A 21,372-nucleotide genomic window follows, 5' to 3' on the forward strand; every position below is an offset into this window, starting at 1 on the left:
AATGAGAAAAAAATGAAATCCTCCAGCAATGTGGATGGAACTGGAAAGTATTATGCGAAGTGAAACAAGTCAGAGAAAGACAGATATCATATGTTTTCACTCATATGTGGATCTTGAGAAACTTAAGGCCATGGGGGAGGGAAGGGGGAAAAAATAGTTACAAACAGAAAGGGAGGGAGGCAAACCATAAAAGACTCTTAAATACAGAGAACAAACTGGGTTGATGGGGGGGTGGGGAAGAGGGGGAAATGGGTGATGGGCATTGAGGAAGGCACTTGTTGCGGTGAGCAGTGGGTGTTGTATGGAAGCCAATTTGACAATAAATTATATTTAAAAAAATCCAAATATGACCCTTAAAAATGTGTTTTTATTATAAAATAAAACATATGCTATAAGAAACGTTATAAAATACATGGTTTACTGAATGATTGCAATGCTGATAACACCCAGGTCAGGAAATAGAACTTTGTCCATCATCCTTAAAACTCTTCCATGTGTCCTGTGTCAGTCACAATCCTCTCTTCTCTCTTAAGTGATCATTATCTGAATATTCATAATAATCACTTAAGTTTTTAAAAAATTATTTGTGGAGTTAATTAGCTTCCTTAGGCACTATAGTTTGGTTTCAACTAAAATAAGAACATTTTAATTGCAATACAATTTCCAGGTCATTAAATTAACCCATTTAAAGTATACAATTAGGTGGTTTTAGTGTAGTCACAGTATTATACAACCATTGCTACAATCTAGGTTTAAGACATTTCCATCACCTCCTAAAAGAAGACTATATCTGTTGGCAGTCACTGCCTATCCCTGTTCTTCCAATCAACCCAGCCTGACAACCATAATCTACTTTCAGTCTATACATTTGCTTATTCTGGTTTTTCATGTAAGTTGAATCTTACTGTATGTGGTCTTTCACTTAGTATAGTGTGTTGAGGTTCATTCATGATGTAACATATATTAATATTTTAATTAATATTAAATTATTATTAATAATTTAATTTTTATTGTTGGATACTATTCCATTGAATGGATATGCCACATTTTGTTTGGCTATTATGATTAATGCTGCTATGATATTTATGTTCAAGTTTTTGAGTGGGTGTACGTTTTCATTTCCCTTGAGTACTTACTTAGTAGTGGGAATTGCAGGGTCAAATGGTACTCTATCTTTTAGACTTTTGAGGAACTGCCAAAATGTTTTTCTAATTGACTGTACCATTTTTCATTTCCACCAGCAATGGAGAGGATTCTAATTTCTCCACATCTTCATCAGTACTTGTTATTTCTATTTTTGATTATAGGCATGAAGTCGTGTCTCATTGAATATCAAATTGATTAAAAATGTATTGTGATTTTTACTTGCATTTTCCCAGTGGTTAATGATGTTGAGCATCTTCTCATATGTTTATTAGATGTTTGTAAATCTTCTTGGGAGAAATGTCTATGCCAGTACCATGCTGTGTTGATTACTGTAACTATATAGTAAGTTTTGAAATCGGGTTATGTGAGTCTTCCAACTTTCTTTTTCTTTTTTAAGATTGTTTGGCTCTTCTAGGTCCCTTGCATATCCATATGAATTTTAGTAAAAGTTTGTCAATTTTTGGAGAAAAGACATCTTGGATTGTAATGGGAATTGTGCCAGATATGTAGACCAATATGGGAGTATTGACATCCTAACAATATTGAGTCTTAACAGTTCATCAACATGGCATGTTTTTCCATTTAAGTTGTCTTTAATTTCTTTGAACAGTATTTTGTAGTTTCCACTGTGCAAGTCTTATACTATTTTTGTTAAATACATTCTAAAGTGTTTTAATCTTCTCAATTAAAATCTTCCATATTTTAATCTTCCTTCTCAATGGAATTGCTTTCTTAAGTTTATCATTTCAATTTTGGGTTGGTTATTGTGGTTGTATAGAAAAAAAAGAATTTCTTGGTATATTCTTGTATCCTGCAACCTTGCTGAGCATGGTTATTCTAAAAACTTTTTTTAAAGTAGATTCCTTAGGATTTTCTTCACACAAAACTCTGTCATCTACGAATAGAGATAGTTATACTTCTTTCCAATCTGGATCTTTTTTTGTTTGTTTGTTTTTGTTTTTTTCTTGCTTAGTTGTATTGGTTAGAACTTGCAGTGAACTGTTAGGTAGAAATGGTAAGAAATAGGACACAATTCTCTTGTTTCTAATTGTAGGAGGGACACATTCAGTCTTTCATTATTAAGTATGATGTTGGCTGTGAGTTTTTATAGATGTCTTTTGTCTGGTTGAGGAAGTTCCTTTCTATTCCTGGTTGTTGAATGCTTTTTGTGATAAGAGAGTGTTGGATTTTGGCAAATACTCTTTTTGTATTTATTGATATTATCATGTATTTTTTAAAAATTTCATTAATGTAGTATTAGTTAATTTAGTTAATATATTATTGATTGGGTTTCTTGGTCGGTGGGTATTGAACCAACCTGGCATTCCTAGGGTAAATCTTACTTGGTTGTGGTTTTAATCATTTTTACATATTGCTGGATTTGCTTTGCTAGTATTTTGTTGAGGATTTTGCATCTATATTCATAAAGAATGTTGGTCTATAGTTTTCTTATGTCTTTGTCTAGTTTTGGTATCAAGTAATACTGGCCTTGTGGAAGTGTTCTCTCCTCATGTATATGTTTGGTTGGTTTGTTTTGGAAGACTTCTTTAAAGATTGGTATTCTCATTTAAAGGTTTGGTAGAATTACCAGTGAAGCCCTCTGGGTCTGTACTTATATTTGTTGGAAGTATTTTAATTACTAACTCAATCTGTATTTGTTACAGGCCTATTCAGAGTTTGTATGTTTTCTCTGTCAGTTGTAGTTGTTTTTTTAAGAATTTGTTCTTTTTGGGGCACCTGGGTGGCTCAGTCGGTTAGGCGTCCAACTTCTGCTCAGGTCATGATCTCACGGCTCATGAGTTCAAGCCCCGCGTCGGGCTCTGTGCTGAGAGAGGTGCTGACACCTCAGAGCCTGGAACCTGCTTCAGATTCTGTGTCTCTGTCTCTCTCTCTGCCCCTCCCCTGCTCATGCTCTGTCTCTCCTGTCTGTCAAAAATAAACATTAAAAAAAAAATAATAATTTGTTCTTTTCATCCAAGTACTCAATTGGTTGATGTACAGTTATTAATAATATTCCTTTATAATAACTTTTATTTCTGGAAGGCAATAGTAATGTTCTTTTGTTCATTCCTGATTCTGGTAATTTGTGTGTACCTTTATTTTTTCTCAGTCACTCTAGCTAAAGATTTGTCAATTTTGTTGATCTTTTCAAAGAAACAACTTGTTTGCATTGATTTTCTTTTTTGTTTTTTTATTCTTTATTGCATTTTTTTTTTTTTGCACTTCAATCTTTATTATTCCCTTACTTCTTGCTTTTCTGTGTACTCTTCTTTTTCTCAGTTCTTAAGATGGAAATTTAGGTTATTCATTTGAGATCTTCTTTTTTAACATAAGTATTTACAATGATAAATTTTACTTTAAGCACTGCTTTCTTTAGCTGTATCCCATAGGTTTTGGCATGTTGTGTTTTTGTTTTCATTCATGTCAGGGAGTTTTCCAATTCCTTTATGATTTTTTTTTTGACTTATTGGTTATTTAGCAGTGTATTGTTTTATTTCCACATATTTGTCTAGAATTTCCTTCTGTTACTGATTTCTAATTGCATCCTATTGTGGTCATGGAACAGTCTGCATGATTTTAATCACTTTAAATTATTGAGGCTGGTACATGGCCTTGAATACAGTCTACCTTAGAGAATGTTTCATGTGCACTTGAGAAAAATGTGTATTGTATTCTTGGGTGGAGTATCATATAGATGTCTTTTAGGTCTAGTTGACCTATAGTTTTTTTTCAAATCTTTTATTTCCTTGTGTATTTTCTTCTTGGTTGTTCATCTAATATTGAAAGGGGATATGACATCTTCCAATTTCATTTTTGAATTGTTTATTCCTTCAGTTCTTTTGTTGTTGTTTTAAAGTTTGTTTTTTCTGATTCTCATGGTTCTTCTTTGCATAGTGTGTCTTTTTTTTTCCATTTACTTTCAACCTATTTGTATCATTGAACATAAAATGTGTCTCCTGTAGACAGCATATTGTGTATACAGTTTTACCCTTGAATGACACGGGGGTTGTGGTGCTGACTCTCTGCACAGTTGATAATTTACATAAAACTTTTTAAAATAATTTTTTATTATTTATTTTGAGAGAGAGAGAGAGAGAGAGAGAGAGAGAGAGAGAAACCCAAGCAGACTCCATGCTGTCAGCACAGAGCCCTATGTGGGACTCGATCCTGTGGACAGTGAGGCCATGACCTGAGCTAAAATCAAGAGTCGGACCTGTAACCAACTGAGCCACCCAGGCATCCAACACATAAAACTTTTGACTCCAAAGAACTTAACCTATTGTTGACCAAAAACCTTTACCAGTAACATAACAGACATATTTTGTATGTTACAGACATATGTTGTATATTATTTGGTATATATTCCAATAAAGTAAGCTAGAGAAAAGAAAATGTTGGTTGTTAAGAAAATCATAAGGAAGATTTTTACAGTACTATAGTGTATTTATTGAAAAAAAATCCACATGTTAAGTGGACTTGTTCAGTTCAAACCATGTTGTTCAAGGGTCAACTGTCATTGGATGTTTAAAAATACAATCTGATAATTTCTGCTTTTTGACTAGGTTGTTTAATCCATTCACAATTAATATTATTGATATGGTTGGATTTACATCTGCTGTTTTGCTTTTTGTTTTCTGTAGGTCTCATGCCTTTGTTCTCTTGAATTCTTTTAAATTAAGTGAATTCTTTTGAAATAAGTGAATATCTTCCAGTGTGGTATTTTGAGTCCTTTAATCATTTTTAAATTATACATCTTGAATTATTCTCTTAGTGTTTGCTCTAGGTTTTACAATATACATTTTAACTTAGAAGAATCTACTTCTCATTTTTACTTATACTCAGTAAAATAAACATTTCTCCTGTATAGCTCCATTTTTCTCTCTCCCCACTTTTTCCTACTATTATTATACATCTTCTATGTATATATATGTATTCTATGTATATATATATATGTTTATATATATATAAACCCAACAATATATTGTTATAATTTTTACTTTATATAATCCTATGTCTCTTTTAAAGAAGCTGAGAGAAGAAAGGAGAACAAATATGTATTTATAGAGTTAGCAATATCAGCCTATTTTTCATTCTCTTATATTTCTGTGGATTTGAGTTCCCATCTGGTGTTATATCCTTACTCTAATACAACTTTCTTCTCACTTGCTTCCTTTATGCTGTTATTGCAAATATATAAAATTTCTGTATGTTATTAGCCTAACAGTACATTTGTATGCATATTGTTTTATTGAATTACTCTCTAAATCAGTAAGAAAAAAAAGGGGGAATTAACTGAGTTTTCTATTTGATGTATCTCCTGACACTGATAGAAAGCTGACATCATTTAATTGTGAATTTCTTCTGCTAATAGAGCCATCAAAATAACAGCTGTCACTTAACTTTGTGTAAAGAAGATAAATTGTAATTAGAATTGAGAGGGAGAAGTTTAAAGAGCATTCATTTGATCTAAATGAAAAGTCATTCTTTATAGAGTAATATGTAAAACATCTCCATCTGCTTTTCTTAATATGGTCTTCGAACTAGTCATAAGCAGGGGCAGCAGTATTGAATATTTCTTCCACCTCCATTCAAGGCTGAAGGAGTTAATTGTCTCGAGCTATTCCTGCCTGAGTGCACTTTTTTTTTTTCCCCCTGAAACTGGCTTAGGTATTGTTTTTGAGAATGAGGTATGAGTTATAGCCCATCCAGAAATGCCTTTATGCTTAAAGTCTTTCAGATTTAACCACATGTTAATTGGCAGCTGGGTTCTCTGCACATGCATCTCATACTGCTCCACAAGATAATGGCAGAACCTAAAAGTGAAAACCCAGGCTTATTATACTGCTACCATTAAAAAAAAAAAAAAAAGCACTAAGAAAATCTAAGATAAATAATACATTGAGTGGGACACAGTGAACAACAGGCATAAATTGGGACCATCTCAGGCAAACTGACACACACGGACACTTTACCAGACATGTAGTTTTTCAGAAACCTCCTAACTCCAAACTCTGGATTACCATTTTCCCATCAAAAGTCTGTGTCCTCGATATGATTCACTTGTTTGTGACTGTTTAGTAATTTGCACGGCATTATGTACATGGAAAAGAATGCGAAGCATTCTTCCTAGTCAGTTTTATTCATTTGGCATTTCTTTTTTTTTTCTGGTACATTTTCTGTTTGTCTTAAAACTTTTATTAAATTTTGCATGCTTTCATTTTTAAACTAAAGAGGTGTAATAAATTTAGTGAATTATATTCTCCCTTAAGTTAGTTATTGTGATATCTTAATAAAAATATACAGTAATTAAAAATTAAATTTGAGAATGAAAAGAAGGCAGTTTCTACATATGTTTGATAAAAATGGATTATTTGAATATGCTTATAATAATACTTTATATTCTATTACAGGATTAATTAAAAGGATTTACTGTATATCTTATGACTCTTTACTGGAGCCTTAGGAGATAGGTAAGAGACAAGCATATTTATGAAACATTAAATAATTTGATCTCATAGGTTCCTGACAAAGTGATTTATCTCTTTTTCTCCTCAGTAAAATGTTAGTAGAAATATTATGTTTACATGAATCATAGTATAACATTTCTCTGATATCCAATAAGTCATATTTTCCAGGGAGCCTGTACTTTTATTTTCTGTAGTATTTATAGTGAAGACATTTAATAAGACACATAAGCTTGGCACCTTAAAGCACTAGAAAATACTTAAAGCACTGAAAATATAAAAAATATACATGTTATAAAATAAAATAAATATATAATAAAATATATATGATACATATAAACATAAATATAAATATAAAATATATAAGTATATAATATAAATATATATGTAACTATAAAATATTTACTATATAAATAATATAACATATAAATATAAATATATAGAAGTATAATATAGATATATAAAATATATATTATATAATAAGATATGTAATATATAAAAATATAATAATTATTATTAGATTAGATCTTAGAACTGAAAAAAAAGGTATTAGTGAAAAAACAGGTGAAATCCAATTAAAACCTATAGCTTAATTAATAGCAATATATCAACATTAATTTCTTAGTCTTGACAAAACCGTGGCTATGTAAGATGTCAGCTTTAGGGGAAATTGAGTGAGGGAGATACAGGAACTCTGTTGTATCTTTGTAACTTTCCTGTAATTCTAAAATTATTCCAAAATAAAAATTCATTTAAAGCAGAAAAAAATCAAGGTTTATTTATTTGAAAATTATAGTTTAGAAGTAACTTTTCCCTGCGATAGTTTGAGGAATCAAAATTATTAGTTATCTTTTAAAAATCCAGATTCTGTGAATAGAGATACAAGGAAATATGTGACCATCGGTTTCACTTTTCAGTTTATAGGAGGTGTGGGATTTCAGTTTTTGGATATTGGCATGGTGTTTGTGACTTCCTTATACCTGATTACACACTTGCTCTTTGATTCTTTTAAGGTGCTTCTGTGGTCTTTGGTAGTTTAGTATAGCACTTTGTATTAACAGAGGTAAGACCTGCAAATGGTTCCCAGTGCACTGTTTTTTCTTTTTCTTCTCTTTTCTTTAATGTACTATTGGAGGCAAAAAGACCAGTGATGGGACTCAGTTTGGAGTTGAGACCCTTCAGTTACACCTATGTAAGCTTCTAGGTCAAGTACTAGACACAGTTGACCTATTGTTAAGGAATATGAATAAAGATGAACAGAACTCTTAAATAGCCATTTCTGTAATTGAGCTAAAATAATTGATTGCTGTCAGATAATAGAAATTCTCAGTTTCAAAAATGAACTCTAGCAGTATAGCTCTTTTAGATTTCTATAAATATTAAAAGACTACAAGAATGGAACTCTGTAGTTTGCTGAAACTATTACATAACTTTTCATTTTCATTACATAACATTTTCATTTTATCATACATAAAGATAAAATAGCCATGCTGGCCTTATAAATGGTTTCCTGCTTCTGTTGCCAACTTTAATGATTTTAGTTAAACTTAAATTTAATAAAGGGAAATAGAAATATATTATACTTGAAGGATGTAGACATTTAAAACAACAAACCCAGGCCTGAGTGATCATTGCAGAATGATTATTAGGCTTGAAGATTTCTGTTTTGCTTGATGGTATTTATTTAGAATTGGTGTTATCAATCTTGTATTATTAGAATGACATCTTTACTTGTTTTTTGTGTAACATCCTTTTGCTAAATCTTGGCTAGGAAGTTCAGAAAAATGGAAGAGAGCTTTTTTGGGACAAGTTTAAATTCCATCGGTCATATGATAGTTCATACATAAAAAACAAACAAAAAAAACCTTTTATTATTCTTTTGTGCTAAAGAAGAGCATTAAAAGTAGTTTTTAGAGACCTACTTTACCATTCAGCTGCCTGACTGTTATTTTGTGGTCATCTAAAGTATAAATGTGAGTAGCTATTATGTATTGAGCACTTTCTATGTCCCAGCCACTTTATTTATGATCTCATTTAATCTTCCCAAACACAAAAATAGTTTGAAATTCCTTTTCTAGATGTGGTGGGGAAAGTAACAATATCTCTAGGCTGCACCTGAGAGTTTGGTGCAGAACGAACGGGCGCTGAAGTGTGGTGTAAAGTACCTCCTGTTTGGTTCATAATGTGATCAGCTTCCAGGAAACTCTTAGTCCGTGGATACATGGTAAACTTTAGAGCACTCAACTCTTCTGGGTTAAAGGATGTCTGATCACACTGGGTGACCTAGAGCAGATTCCCCTGGGGTGACTAGCCTGGAGTACAATCTCTTGGTCCCTGTTCCAGCCTTGATCTGGCTCATTCTACAGTTCCCTAACGTGTCAGTTGTTCTCTGTCACTTGATTAACTGCTGAGCACTCACTCATTGTGTGCTTCATTGATCACAAGCCAAGAACTTCTGGCAGCTCTGGGAAACATGATCTCAACCTGCCTCCTGGTCAGTGCTGGGCAACTAGAAGTTGTTAGTTGGGGGTGAAAATTTGGATCCAGAAGCTAGAACAAATGCCAGAGGCCAGAGATGGGGTAATGGAGCCGCTGACATGTTGAAATGCAGCTATCCAGGTTCAGTCAATAGGTCGGGACTCAGAAAAAGAGTAGGCATGTGACTTTGAAAGGTAGTTTTTGAAGATAATGATGACTGGGTGTGGACTTGGTGGATATAAAATACAGTCAACCCTCGAACAATGTGGGCTTTGGGGGTCCTGCCCCACCCCAAAGTCAAAAATCCACATACAGCTTTTGACTCCCTCAAAACTGAACTACTAATAGCCTCTTGTTGACAGGCAGACATGCCAGTAACTAAATAGTCGATTAACACATACACATATTTTGTATGTTATATGTGTGATATATTGTGTTCTTACAATAAAGTAAGCTGGAGAAAAGAAAATGTTATTAAGAGAATTGTAAGGAAAATACATTTACAGTATGATACTGTATGGAAAAAAAATCCACATGTAAGTGGACCCCCCACAGTTCAAACCCATGTTATTCAAGGGTTAACTGTAATTCCAGCTGCTTTATGAAGAAGAGTAAGAGTTACTTAACAACTTATTCATCGTAGTGCTCATTACACTGTGCAGAAATCTATCTCTCTATAACTTCCCTCCATCAGTTTTAGCTATGTCTTTCTGCAGTTCTAAGTCTCCAGTCTCTCTTACACTGGAAAGCATAAAATACACACAAAATTACAAAGTCTCTTTTGTTATCTTCTCTTCTTTATGGTCTCCAAAAGTTGGCATTCTTTAGGGCTTAGTCCTCGGCTGCCTTCTACATTTATTCTCTGTGCAGTCTCATGTGACCCCTTGTTTTAAATGCTTTCTTTCTCCCAGCTTTATTTTTTTACCTTGATCTCTCCTGTGAGCTCTAGGCTCATTTCTATGCCTGCCTCTTCAACATCTATTTGAAAGTCTAATAAACATTTCCAACCTAACATGTGTGAAGTAGAACTCTTGAATTCTCCTCCCCAAACCTGTTCCTGTCTCCTCCTTCTTTATCTCAGTAAATGGTCCACACAGTTGCTCAGGCCAAAAACCAAAAGCCATCTTGAGTTTTCTCTTTCCTTCTTAACCCATGTCCAGCCCATCAGTAAGGTTTATACGTCCTGTCTTCTACATATATCCCAAATACCCCTGTATTGCCACCACCCCCTACTACTACCCTAATATAATACAACCTGTCATCATCCCAAGTTACCTGGATGATAGCAACAGTCTTCTAACTGGTCTTCCTTGTCTCCTCCTTGTACCACTCTGGTCAGTTCTCCATATAAGAGCAAAGGTGGGGTTTTCTTTTTAATGTTTATTTATTTTTGAGAGAGACAGAGACAGAGACAGAATGCAAGCAGGGGAGGAACAGAAAGAGGGAGACACAGAATCCGAAGCAGGCTCTAGGCTCTGAGCTGTCAGCACAGAGCCTGACACTGGGCTCGAAGCCACAGACTGTGAGGTCCTGACCTGACCCAAAGTTGGATGCTTAACCGACTGAGCCACCCAGGCACCCAATAAGTGGTTTTTTAAAATGTTCAACAGTCCCTGTCTGTTTCCCTGTTCAGAACCCTTGGGTGACTACCCATCACACTCAGGATAAAACCCCAAGTCTCACCATGTTCTACCAGGTCCTGTGTGTTCTGCCAGCTGACTGTATCTCCTACCATTCTCTGCCTAGCTCACTTTGCTCTAGTAAATTGCCTTTTTGCAGTTCCTTAAGTTCTCCAAGTTCATTGGACTCCACTAAATCCTTGTTACTCCCTGCCCTATACCCTCATTTCAACCGGTTCAGCCTCTAGCCTGATACCAGTGGAGGGAGATCTAGAGAAAACAAAATTACAGCGTACATAGTGAGTGAGGTTACACTAGAAGTTTTGCAGCTTTATTATTCCAAGTTTCTGTATTTGGAATTCCTTTCGAGTGGAAGAGGAACTAGAGATTTAGAGCTATGGAAAGACCTGGCTAGAAGCAATGGGAGAAGTTACAGAGAGATTTCTGCTTAGTGTAATGAATGCTATATTGCATAAGTTGGCAACAAGTACACTTGCTTAAAAGTAACACTGAGCTGCTCCACTGGACAGTGAGTTCTCCAGCACTGGCAGTGTACAAGTTGAGGCTGATCAGATTGAGACTCTACAAGTTGTGGAGGGAAAATGTGCTGGAGTGGAGGAGATGAGAATTCATTTGTAGATCTTCCCAACTCTGAGAGTATATGTGTTTTTAGAATTTTTTATTTTTTTCAGAACACTTACTCTCAGAGTATTCCTCACATTCATCTGCCTGCATTTATACTGGAAGCTTTTACCAATAAAGGGTAAGCACTTCTAGATGAAGTTTCCAATATTTAAGAAAAAGAGGAACTACTATCAAGGTTGATTCCACTCGGATTGGCCAGGTCTCCATCTAAGGAAATTACTTTGAGTAATAATTTAAAATTTATTTTTTATTAGTTTTTGGTCTAAAGTAAACAATAAACACAACAAATTCCCTGATAGATTTTAGTTATTAAACAAAAGTACACTGAGTCGCAGAAGTAAAGAGCATGATACTTGGAAATAGCTTATTTTTTTTAATAGCCTTTGATCAGAGTTTGCTAGAAATGGAAAAGTCACCTCATTCTTTCCCTTACCTCAGAAACTCTTTGAGAATTAGTGATCGCGTGTGAATGTTTCATTGAGAGGGATATAGCCATTCCCCTACCTTCTCTTAGACAAAAATATGATTTAAGTAATAGAGAGCTTTGTTATAAGTGCTTTTAGTTAGACCTGAATAATGCTATTCATGCAAATTCCAGTTTCTTTATAACCCTTGAACCTTGGAACTTGGAATTAATGACATAAGAAAGAGTAATTTTCAGAGTCTCTGGATACTAAAGTACTTCATGTTTGATTGCTTCTGGTAGCTAGGACCTAAATAATAGGATGGCACATCTAAAAGTTGCCTCCAGCGTGACACTGCTTCTGGCAGCACCAGGGCCTGTCCCACCCAGCATATGCTCAGCAGACCAGTATGAAATCAGCGCTATGATGAATACCCTGTTGTGACCAGGAAAGCCTGAACTCCTTCACATGCTTTCACCTTGAATCGCATTTTGTTTCTCTGTCTTCTCTGGGTTTCTGACTTTGCTGCCTCCTTTCCCATTTTACCTATCTCTGTCCTTTAGATGTGACTTCTTCCTCGTTACTGTATTGACGTTACCCAGACAAAACTTCTGCTCTGACTCAAAACCTACAATTTGGATTATGTCCTGTATTGAGATTCCTGTCTTGCCCTGAGCCAGGAATTCTCCTGGGAGGAGAGATAAACAGTAGTACCTACTTGATTGTATAGGTAGTGTGACCACTGCCTATGCATCTTGGTTCTTGACCTCCTGCATCTAGGCAATCAACATTAAGTATTGCACCTGGCCTTAGCAGAAGACGAATATATCCACATTCCTTCTAAAACCAATAATGATGTGATAAAGAAAGGGAAGAAGCATTTCTTAAATGTAATACACTTTTCTCTGTCAATCTCATCTACCTAGAACAGATCCAAGAATCAGGGATGAGAGGAAAGAGGCTTTTTATATGCTACATTTGGTTGATATTTGAAAATTCAGACCCTAAAATGGTGTATCAGGTGCACTTAGAGCCTCTTTATTTGCTAGTTTTCCTCTTAATTGCAAACATATAAATAACACAATGTTTTAAGTGCTTTATCTGTTTTAACTAACTTAATCGTCATGGCAATCCTGTGAGGTATATACTGTTATAGTCCCCATTTAACAGATGAGGAAACTGTCTTGGACAGGTTACATCATCACCCATAGTTAACACGGCTGGTTTTGTCAGAGCTGGGATTCAAGTTCAAGTGCATAACCACTTGTTACATTGATCTGTGAATTCTCTGACTCCTAACTCCAACAAGCCTGGTTAACTGGTTTCTCAGACCACAGCAGGTTAGAAGTTTCAAATTTGAAAGAACACATAATAACCTAGAATTCCCACTTCAAAAAAATTTTTTTTAACATTTATTTATTTTTGAGAGAGTGCATGAACACGAGTCAGAGAGGGTTGGAGAGAGAGAGAGGAAGACAGGATCCAAAAGCAGGCTCTGTGCTGTGAGCACAGAGCCCAATGTGGGGTTTGAACCCATGAACCTCAAGATCATGACCTGAGCTGAAATCAAGAGTCAGCCACTTAAGCAGCTGAGCCACCCAGATGCCACCCCTAGAATTCCCACTTTAATGTGTTCCTTCTGGTAAGATAATTACTCAAGAACACAAAGATATGTGCAGGAGAGTTCTATATAATGTTATAGAAAAATAGTTAAAGCAAAATAATTGAAAATAATATGGAAGTTCAATAATAGAAGAAATGGATAAACTAGGGTCCTGCTTTTCAAACTTTAATATATATATGAATCACCTGGATATCTTATTAAAATGAGGTTTTGATTAAATCTGTGGTGGGGCCCAAGATTCTACACTTGTAACAAGTTCCCAGGTAATGTTGATGCCGATGCATGGATCCCACTCTGAGTAGCAAGGAATTTCAGTACTCTCATGTTATGTGCTTGTTAAGAACAGATCTGGGACCATGGAAAAGTGAATGGACACCTTAGATGCCTCACTCATCTCTTCCTAGTCCCATCCCTGGGTAAGAATCTTTATTTAAAAAAAATTTTTTTTTCAACGTTTTTTATTTATTTTTGGGACAGAGAGAAACAGAGCATGAACGGGGGGGGGGGGGGCACGACGAAAAGGGAGACACAGAATCGGAAACAGGCTCCAGGCTCCGAGCCATCAGCCCAGAGCCAGACGCGGGGCTCGAACTCACGGACCGCGAGATCGTGACCTGGCTGAAGTCGGACGCTTAACCGACTGCGCCACCCAGGCGCCCCAAGAATCTTTATTTTAAAAGACCATTCAGTGACTCTTAGTTATGCTTGTAACATAATTCAAAGAAAATTTGAAAATGATACTTGTATTATTATTTTCACTTGAATTAAAAAAAGATATCAACTTGGCTTATGACAGTCTAGCCTTGAGGAAACATTTGCTTCCTGCTACCCACATACATGTCTTCAACCTCCCCAAAAACATCTGCTCATTTTTTTTCCCCAGTAGATATATAGGCTATTTAATGGTTTAGTGAGGGCTTCAGTTCGGGCATCTACCAACACAAGTAGTAAAGGGCTAATATTTTTAAGAACAAAGGTAATGAAATAAATACTTTTGTTGTGCATAATTATGGTTTGGATGTAGATAATCCTACTTTTTAATATTTATCAATATTATTACCTATTCAGCATAAGCTTCTTAAGAAGCAAAATCTATGTTTTTTTTTGTATTAAATTCCTGGTGTGTGTGTGTGTGTGTGTGTGTGTGTGTATGTATATATGTACATACATACATACATATATACACACACGTGTGTGTGTGTGTGTGTATAAATAAAGCACCTTTTACATCACCTCCTCCTTTTTTAGTAAGGTATGCTAAGCAAGTTTTTAAAGGGAAGTCAGTTTTTAAAGGGAGTTTTTTAAAGGGAGGCCAGTTTTCCTTTCAACCTTTACAGTTCGGTAACCTGAATCTAGAAATGAAATATCTTTCACTGTGGAGCAGGGAAGGAAGTAGTAAGGAGGCAGGATAGGGAAGTCTGATTCACTTAAAATCTCGTTCTCCTGGAGAGGAGTGTGTTGGGCACAGAAAGCATTCCTGAAACCTGCATAGGGGTATTCTTGAGGATCTGGCTGAGCACCAAACTGTGCATGCAATTTGAAACCCCTAGAAGCTGGCAAGGGCAGCCTGTAAGAAATGAAAACTTACCAGCTCTTCATAAGAATGAACCCTAGAATAAAGGTTTCTCTACACAAGTCCTAAAAGAGCTTACAACCAACCCTCAAAAGAATCAGGTAACTTAACTGTCTGGCAGAAGTTTAACACTCTATAAATTAATACAACAAAATCTAGCACTCAGCAACATAAAATTAACAGTAAATTGCATCTAGTCAATTAATAAAAAAGCAAGAGAAAATTTTCATAACCAGGAGACAATAGAAATAGACCCTGAAATAACCGAGATGGTGCAATTAGCAGACAAGTACATTAAAGCAGCTTTTATAAATATGGTCCATGGTCATAAGCATAATGAGGGGTGAAATACAAAATATAAAAAAGAAAAAATCAGAACATCCAGAGATTTAAAAATACAGTAACTAGGTGTGATTAAGTGCAGATTAGAGTTTTTGGGAGACGAGGTCAGTGAACTTAAAAACATACTGAGAATTCAACCATAGGATAGAGAGAACAAAGATTGAAAAAGATGAACAGCAACTTGGGGCCCTATAGAAGTACCATGAGTCTAACCTAAGTATAATTGGATTCTCAGATTTGGGGGGAGGGCGAGAGAGGAAAAAATTTAAATAAATAATGGTTGAAAATTTCCCCAGTTTGAAGTAAACTATAAACCCACAGATCCAAAAAATTAAAAAGACCCCAGACAAGGTAACACACACACACACACACACCAAGGCACATCATAAGAAAATTGCTGAATATCAATGATAAAGAGAAAAATCTTAAAAATGGTCAGAGAGGAGAAAATATATTGCATACAAAGGAATAAAGTCAAGAATTTTAGGCAGCAGACTTTTCAGAAACTGTTCAAACCAGAATGCAGTTTAATAGCATGTTTTTCAGTGCTAAAAAATTGTCAACATAGTATTATATAGCTAACAAACATTTTTAGGAAATTAAGAAAGAAACAAAATAAGGGAGAAATAGCTTTTTTTGGTCTCAAAACTTGAGACAACTTATGACCAGCAGACTTATAAGAAATATTAAAGAAATTTCTTTAAGCAAAAGGAAAATGATACCAGATGGAAATTTGGAGTATACAAAGGAATAAAGAATCCCTGAACCTGAAATGGTTCATATGTGGATAAACATAATTTTTTTCTTTGCATTTTAGTTTTTTAAAAAGGTAACTGTTTGAAGCAAAAAATAAAACAGTGTCTATCTAATGGGATTTTAACTTGTAAAAATAAAATATGACAATAGCTCAAAGAATTGGATGGGAGAAAGGAAGCATGTTGTGGCAAGAGTTTTATATATGAACATGTAATATTTTTTGAAGGTAGATTAGAAGAGAGCATCCACTTAAAAGGATTAGAAAAACAGTTTTAATTAATAAGAAACCAATGGTGGATATGAAATGAACTCCTAAAAAATAATCCAAAAGAAGATAGGGAAAAAGGGGAAAAGGAACAAAGAACAGAAGGGACAGATAGAAAACCTACAACATGATAGAACTACATATAACTGTATCAATAATCATATTAAATGATGTAGTCTAAATAAAAGGCAAAAGTTGTCAGATTGAATAAAAAAGAGTAAAGTCTGTGTTGTTCTCAAGAAAGTCTTAAAATAGGTTAGAAAAAGGATGGAAAAATATATACAATGTAGGTTCTAATATAAGAATACTGGAGTGGCTATGTTAATATCAAAGTGGACTTCAGAACAAGTGATGTTAATAAGATTAAAAAGGGACACTTCATAATGATAAATGGACTGATTCATCAAGAAGAAATAATAACTTTAAATGCAACTAATATTACGTTGTCAAAATACATGAAGCAGAAACTGATAAGCTGAAAGAACACATTGAGAAATCTTCTATTATAGTTGGACATTTCAGCATTCGTGTAAAATTGATGGGATAAGTACAAAGAATATCAGGAAGGCTATAGATGTGTATAACAACACTGTAAATTATCGTAATTTCATTGACATTTATAAAACATTCCATTCAAGAATAGCAGAATATACATTCTTTTTAAGTGCACATGGAACATTCATCAACATAACCCACCATATACTAATATATAAAACAAGTCTCATTAAGTTTAAAATGACGGAGTATGTCCTTTGGTCCCAACAATTAAGTTAGAAATCAATATCAGAGAGATATCTGAGAAATCCTCATTATTTGTAATTATATCGTATGCTTCTAATGCATTGGTTAAAAAAAAAAAAGGGAAATTAAAAGTTGTTTTCAAGTGAATCAGAATTAAAACACGTGAGAATATGTGGGGTATAGCTGAAGCAGTGTTTAGACAAATGTTTAGCTTTAAATGCATGTATTAGAAAGAAGAAAGGTGTAAAATAAATGATCTAAATGTCCACTTTAAGAAGCTAGGAAAAGAACAAATTAAAACTAAAGTAAGTAGAAGGAAGAAAATGATCAAAAAGAACATAAATTGATGAAATAGAAAGCAGTTAATCAACAGATAATCAAGGAAACCAAAAGTAAGCTCCTTGAAAAGATGAATAAACCTCTAGCTAGTCTAATCAAGAACAATAAAGAAGGAAGAAAACACACTAGTAAGTATAATATCAGGATTGAAAGGGGGAGGCATCATTACATATTCTATAGAAATTACAAACATATAGGGGTGCCTGGGTGGCTCAGGCAGTTGAGTGTCCAACTCTTGATTTTGACTCAGGTCATGATCCAACGTTTGTGGGATCGAGCCCCACATCGGGCTCCACTAAGCATGGAGCCCACTTAAGATTCTCTCTCTTCCTCTGCCCCTCTTCCTCGCTCATGCGCTCTTTCAAAAAAAAAAAAAAAAAAACACAGAAGAAATATTCCAAACCTCTAGAAATAAGTTTGACAACTTTGATGAAACAGATAAATTACTTGGAAGACAAACATTACTGAAATTGACTCAGGAAGAAATATAAAATTAGAATAGTACTCCATGCAAACAAAGCAAACCAAAACCCCAAACCAAAATAACTCTACGCCCATACATGTTTTAACTGATGAATTCTATCGAACATTTAAAAGAGGAATAATTCATGGGGCGCCTGGGTGGCACAGTCGGTTAAGCGTCCGACTTCAGCCAGGTCACGATCTCGCGGTCCGTGAGTTCGAGCCCCGCGTCAGGCTCTGGGCTGATGGCTCAGAGCCTGGAGCCTGTTTCCGATTCTGTGTCTCCCTCTCTCTCTGCCCCTCCCCCGTTCATGCTCTGTCTCTCTCTGTCCCAAAAATAAATAAAAATGTTGAAAAAAAATTAAAAAAAAAAAAAAGAGGAATAATTCAGAAAATAGAGGAAGAAAGAACACTTCCTAACTCATTTTAGGACACCAACATTACATTAATACCAAATCAAGATAAAGACATTACAAGAAAACTATGAACAGATATCTTTCATGAATGTAGATTAAAAATTTTTAAAAATTAGCAAATCAAATCAGCAGTGTATAAAAACAGGTTTATTGTTGGGGTCCAAGTTTGGTTTAATATTGGAAAATCCACTAGTATAAGTCATCACTTTATTTATTTTTTTAATATATGAAATTTATTGTCAAATTGGTTTCCATATAACACCCAGTGCTCATCCCAAAAGATGCCCTCTTCAATACCCATCACCTACCCTACCCTCCCTCCCACCCCCCATCAACCCTCAGTTTGTTCTCAGTTTTTAAGAGTCTCCTATGCTTTGGCTCTCTCCCACTCTAAGTCATCACTTTAACAGGAAAAATGGGAAAAAAGCTATGTGATCCTCTCAATCCTTGCAGAGAAAGCATTGGACTAAATTCAACAGCCATTCAGAGAACGAACCTCTTGGGAAACTAGAAGCAGAAGGGAGCTTTCTCAACTTGACAAAAGACATCTACATATAACTTCTAACTAAAATCTTATTAAAGTCACAAGTTCCAATGCTTTCCCCCTAAGATAGGAAGCAAGCCAAGGCTCCCCACTCCCCTCCTTATGCCTGTCAAACACTATAATGGAAGCCTCAGTCAGTGTAATAAACGATAAAAAGAAAGAAATGGCATACAGATTGGCAAAGTAGAAATGAAACCTCTTTATTTGACAAAACATGATCATGTGTAGAGAAAATGCTGAGAAACCTCCTGAATGCCACTAGAATTTGTAATTGAATTTAACAAGATTGCAGGACACAAGGTAGATTTACAAAATCAGTTTTATGTGTATATACTAGCAGTGAAAAATTAGAAATTGAATTTTGAATTCATATGGAAATTTAAATGACCTAGAAAAGTAAAAAAAAAAAATAAAAAAAAAAAGAATTGACAAAGAAGAACTGTATTGGAAAGTTTTCACTACCTAATTTCAAGACTTCCTCTACATTTTAAAGCTTTCTCTTTAAAACTACAGTGATCAAGGCAGTGTTGGCCTAAAGTAGACATATATTCATGGAATAGAATAGAGAATCCAGAAATAGACCCACACACTTACGTCAATTGATTTTTGATATTGATGCTAAGGTATTTAAATGGAGACAGAATAGTCTTTCAATATAACATATTAGAACACCTGGATATCCAAATGTGAAAAAATTAACCTTAACCCTTACCTCTTCATGTACAAAAATATCTTGAAAAGAATCATGGATCTAAATTCAAAAGACTAAAACTAGAAGAAAAAAAAAATCACAGGAGAAAATATTTGTGAACTTGGGATATGCAAAGAGATCTTAGGACACAAAAAGCATGACCCATAGAAGAATGATTGACAAATGGGACTCTATCAAAATTTAAAACTTCTATTCTTCTAAAGACATCATTAAGAAAATGAAAAGGTAATCTTTAAACAGAACATATTCACAATATGTATACCTGACAAATGACTTGTGCTCAGAATATATAAAGGACTTTTACAACTCATTAAGACAACCCAGTTAAAAAATATATGCACAAGAAAATAATGAATGGCCAGTGCAGCACAGGAAAAGAGGTTCAACATCATTAGACCTCAGAAAACAGCAAATCAATACAATGAGATACCACTGTATATTCATCAGAATAGTTAAAATTTAAAAAGAGCAAGTGTTAGCTGGGATGTCGACCAATTCCACTTTCATGTATTTTGCCATAGGGAAAGTTAAATGATAAAACCATTTTTTTAAATGATAAGACCATTTTAGAAAATAGTTTGGCAGTGTTATAAAGGCAAGCATATTATTACCATAAAATGCAACAATTTCACTTGTAAATATTTACCCCAAAGAAATAAAAATGAGTTTACACACACACTTGTACATGAATTTTCATAGCAGCTTTATTAATGATAGCCTCAAGCTAGGACGAAATGTCCTTCAACTAGTGATGAGATAAACACATTGTGCTGTATCCATGCAACGGAATACTACTTGGCAATAAAAAGGGATAAAGTACTGATAGACATAACATGAATGAATCTCAGAAACATTTTGCTGAGTAATATAAGCCAGACACAAAAGAATACAAATTCCATGATTCAATTTACTGCCTTGGATTACTACATTAGAAATGTTAGAAAAGGCATATTTAATCTTTGGTGACAATAAGCAGACAAGTTATTGCCTGTAGCTGAGTTCAGTGTAATTGACCTGGATTGAGTATGAGAGAACTTTTTGGCATGATGAGTGTGTTCTGGATCCTAAGTGGTGGTGATTATATGGATATATATGTTTATAAAATACATTGAAATGTACACTAAGATATATTTTATATATAAAATTTTGTATTTGTATTTGTATATAAACTGTACTTCAGTAATGTTGTTTTAAAAAACATTCCACAAATTTTGAAAGTTATTTAGCTAGTGAAAGATTAACTTCTGTCTAACAGTAGAAGACTTCTGTGTAAGACTGAAACTGAGTCAGCCTGACAAATCCATTTAGGTAAATCAGTATACACAATATAAGCAGTAATACATGAATTGAATATCCTTAAACCAGAAAGGAAAGTAAATGAATTCTCAGTACACTTTCTAGCATATGATTTGATGTATTGGGATGGGACCCTAGCATCCTTAGAATTCACTGATATACTTTTCTAAATTCTTAAATTGTATGTGTACAGCATGGTTTTAAGTGTATTGGTTGTTTCCCCTCGTGATCACATAGCTGACTAGGAGCTGCAGCCCTGCCCAGCATCATGAGAGTTCAGTGTTATAGTTGTTCAATGTTATGACATACTATTAACCTGGGAAAAGTCAAAATTCAAAATTTGAAGTACGGTTTCTACTAGAATTATTTATTATGTTGTCAACTCTTCTATAATTATTTTTTGGTTTAGTCAGTCAAAGGTTTAAAGATGTAGATCAGTAATTTATTTTGTTAATTTTTCCTTATATCAGTTTTTATTTTTGAATGTGTGTTAATGTATTATTTGCTGTCAGTATCTCAATTAAGAGTTATACCTTGTGTTAGAA

General features: G+C 34.4%; 1 protein-coding gene across 6 annotated transcripts in view; it reads left to right on the plus strand.

Moving 5' to 3' along the window:
- ZNF438 (zinc finger protein 438) overlaps positions 1-21,372 on the plus strand; it is a 172,767-nt gene that overhangs the window by 31,782 nt on the left and 119,613 nt on the right. For 4 of the 6 annotated variants that reach the window (XM_040451049.1, XM_040451052.1, XM_040451050.1 and 1 more), the window contains exon 2: positions 6,558-6,617. The exons of the other annotated variants lie outside the window; for them this stretch is intronic. The gene's annotated coding sequence lies outside the window, so the exon portion shown is untranslated. The remainder of the gene's footprint in view (positions 1-6,557; positions 6,618-21,372) is intronic. 6 annotated transcript variants of the gene reach the window in all.

The sequence above is a fragment of the Herpailurus yagouaroundi genome, unplaced genomic scaffold, assembly GCF_014898765.1.
Source record: "Herpailurus yagouaroundi ecotype Mexico unplaced genomic scaffold, PumYag 203, whole genome shotgun sequence".
Taxonomy (NCBI): Eukaryota; Metazoa; Chordata; class Mammalia; order Carnivora; family Felidae; genus Herpailurus; species Herpailurus yagouaroundi.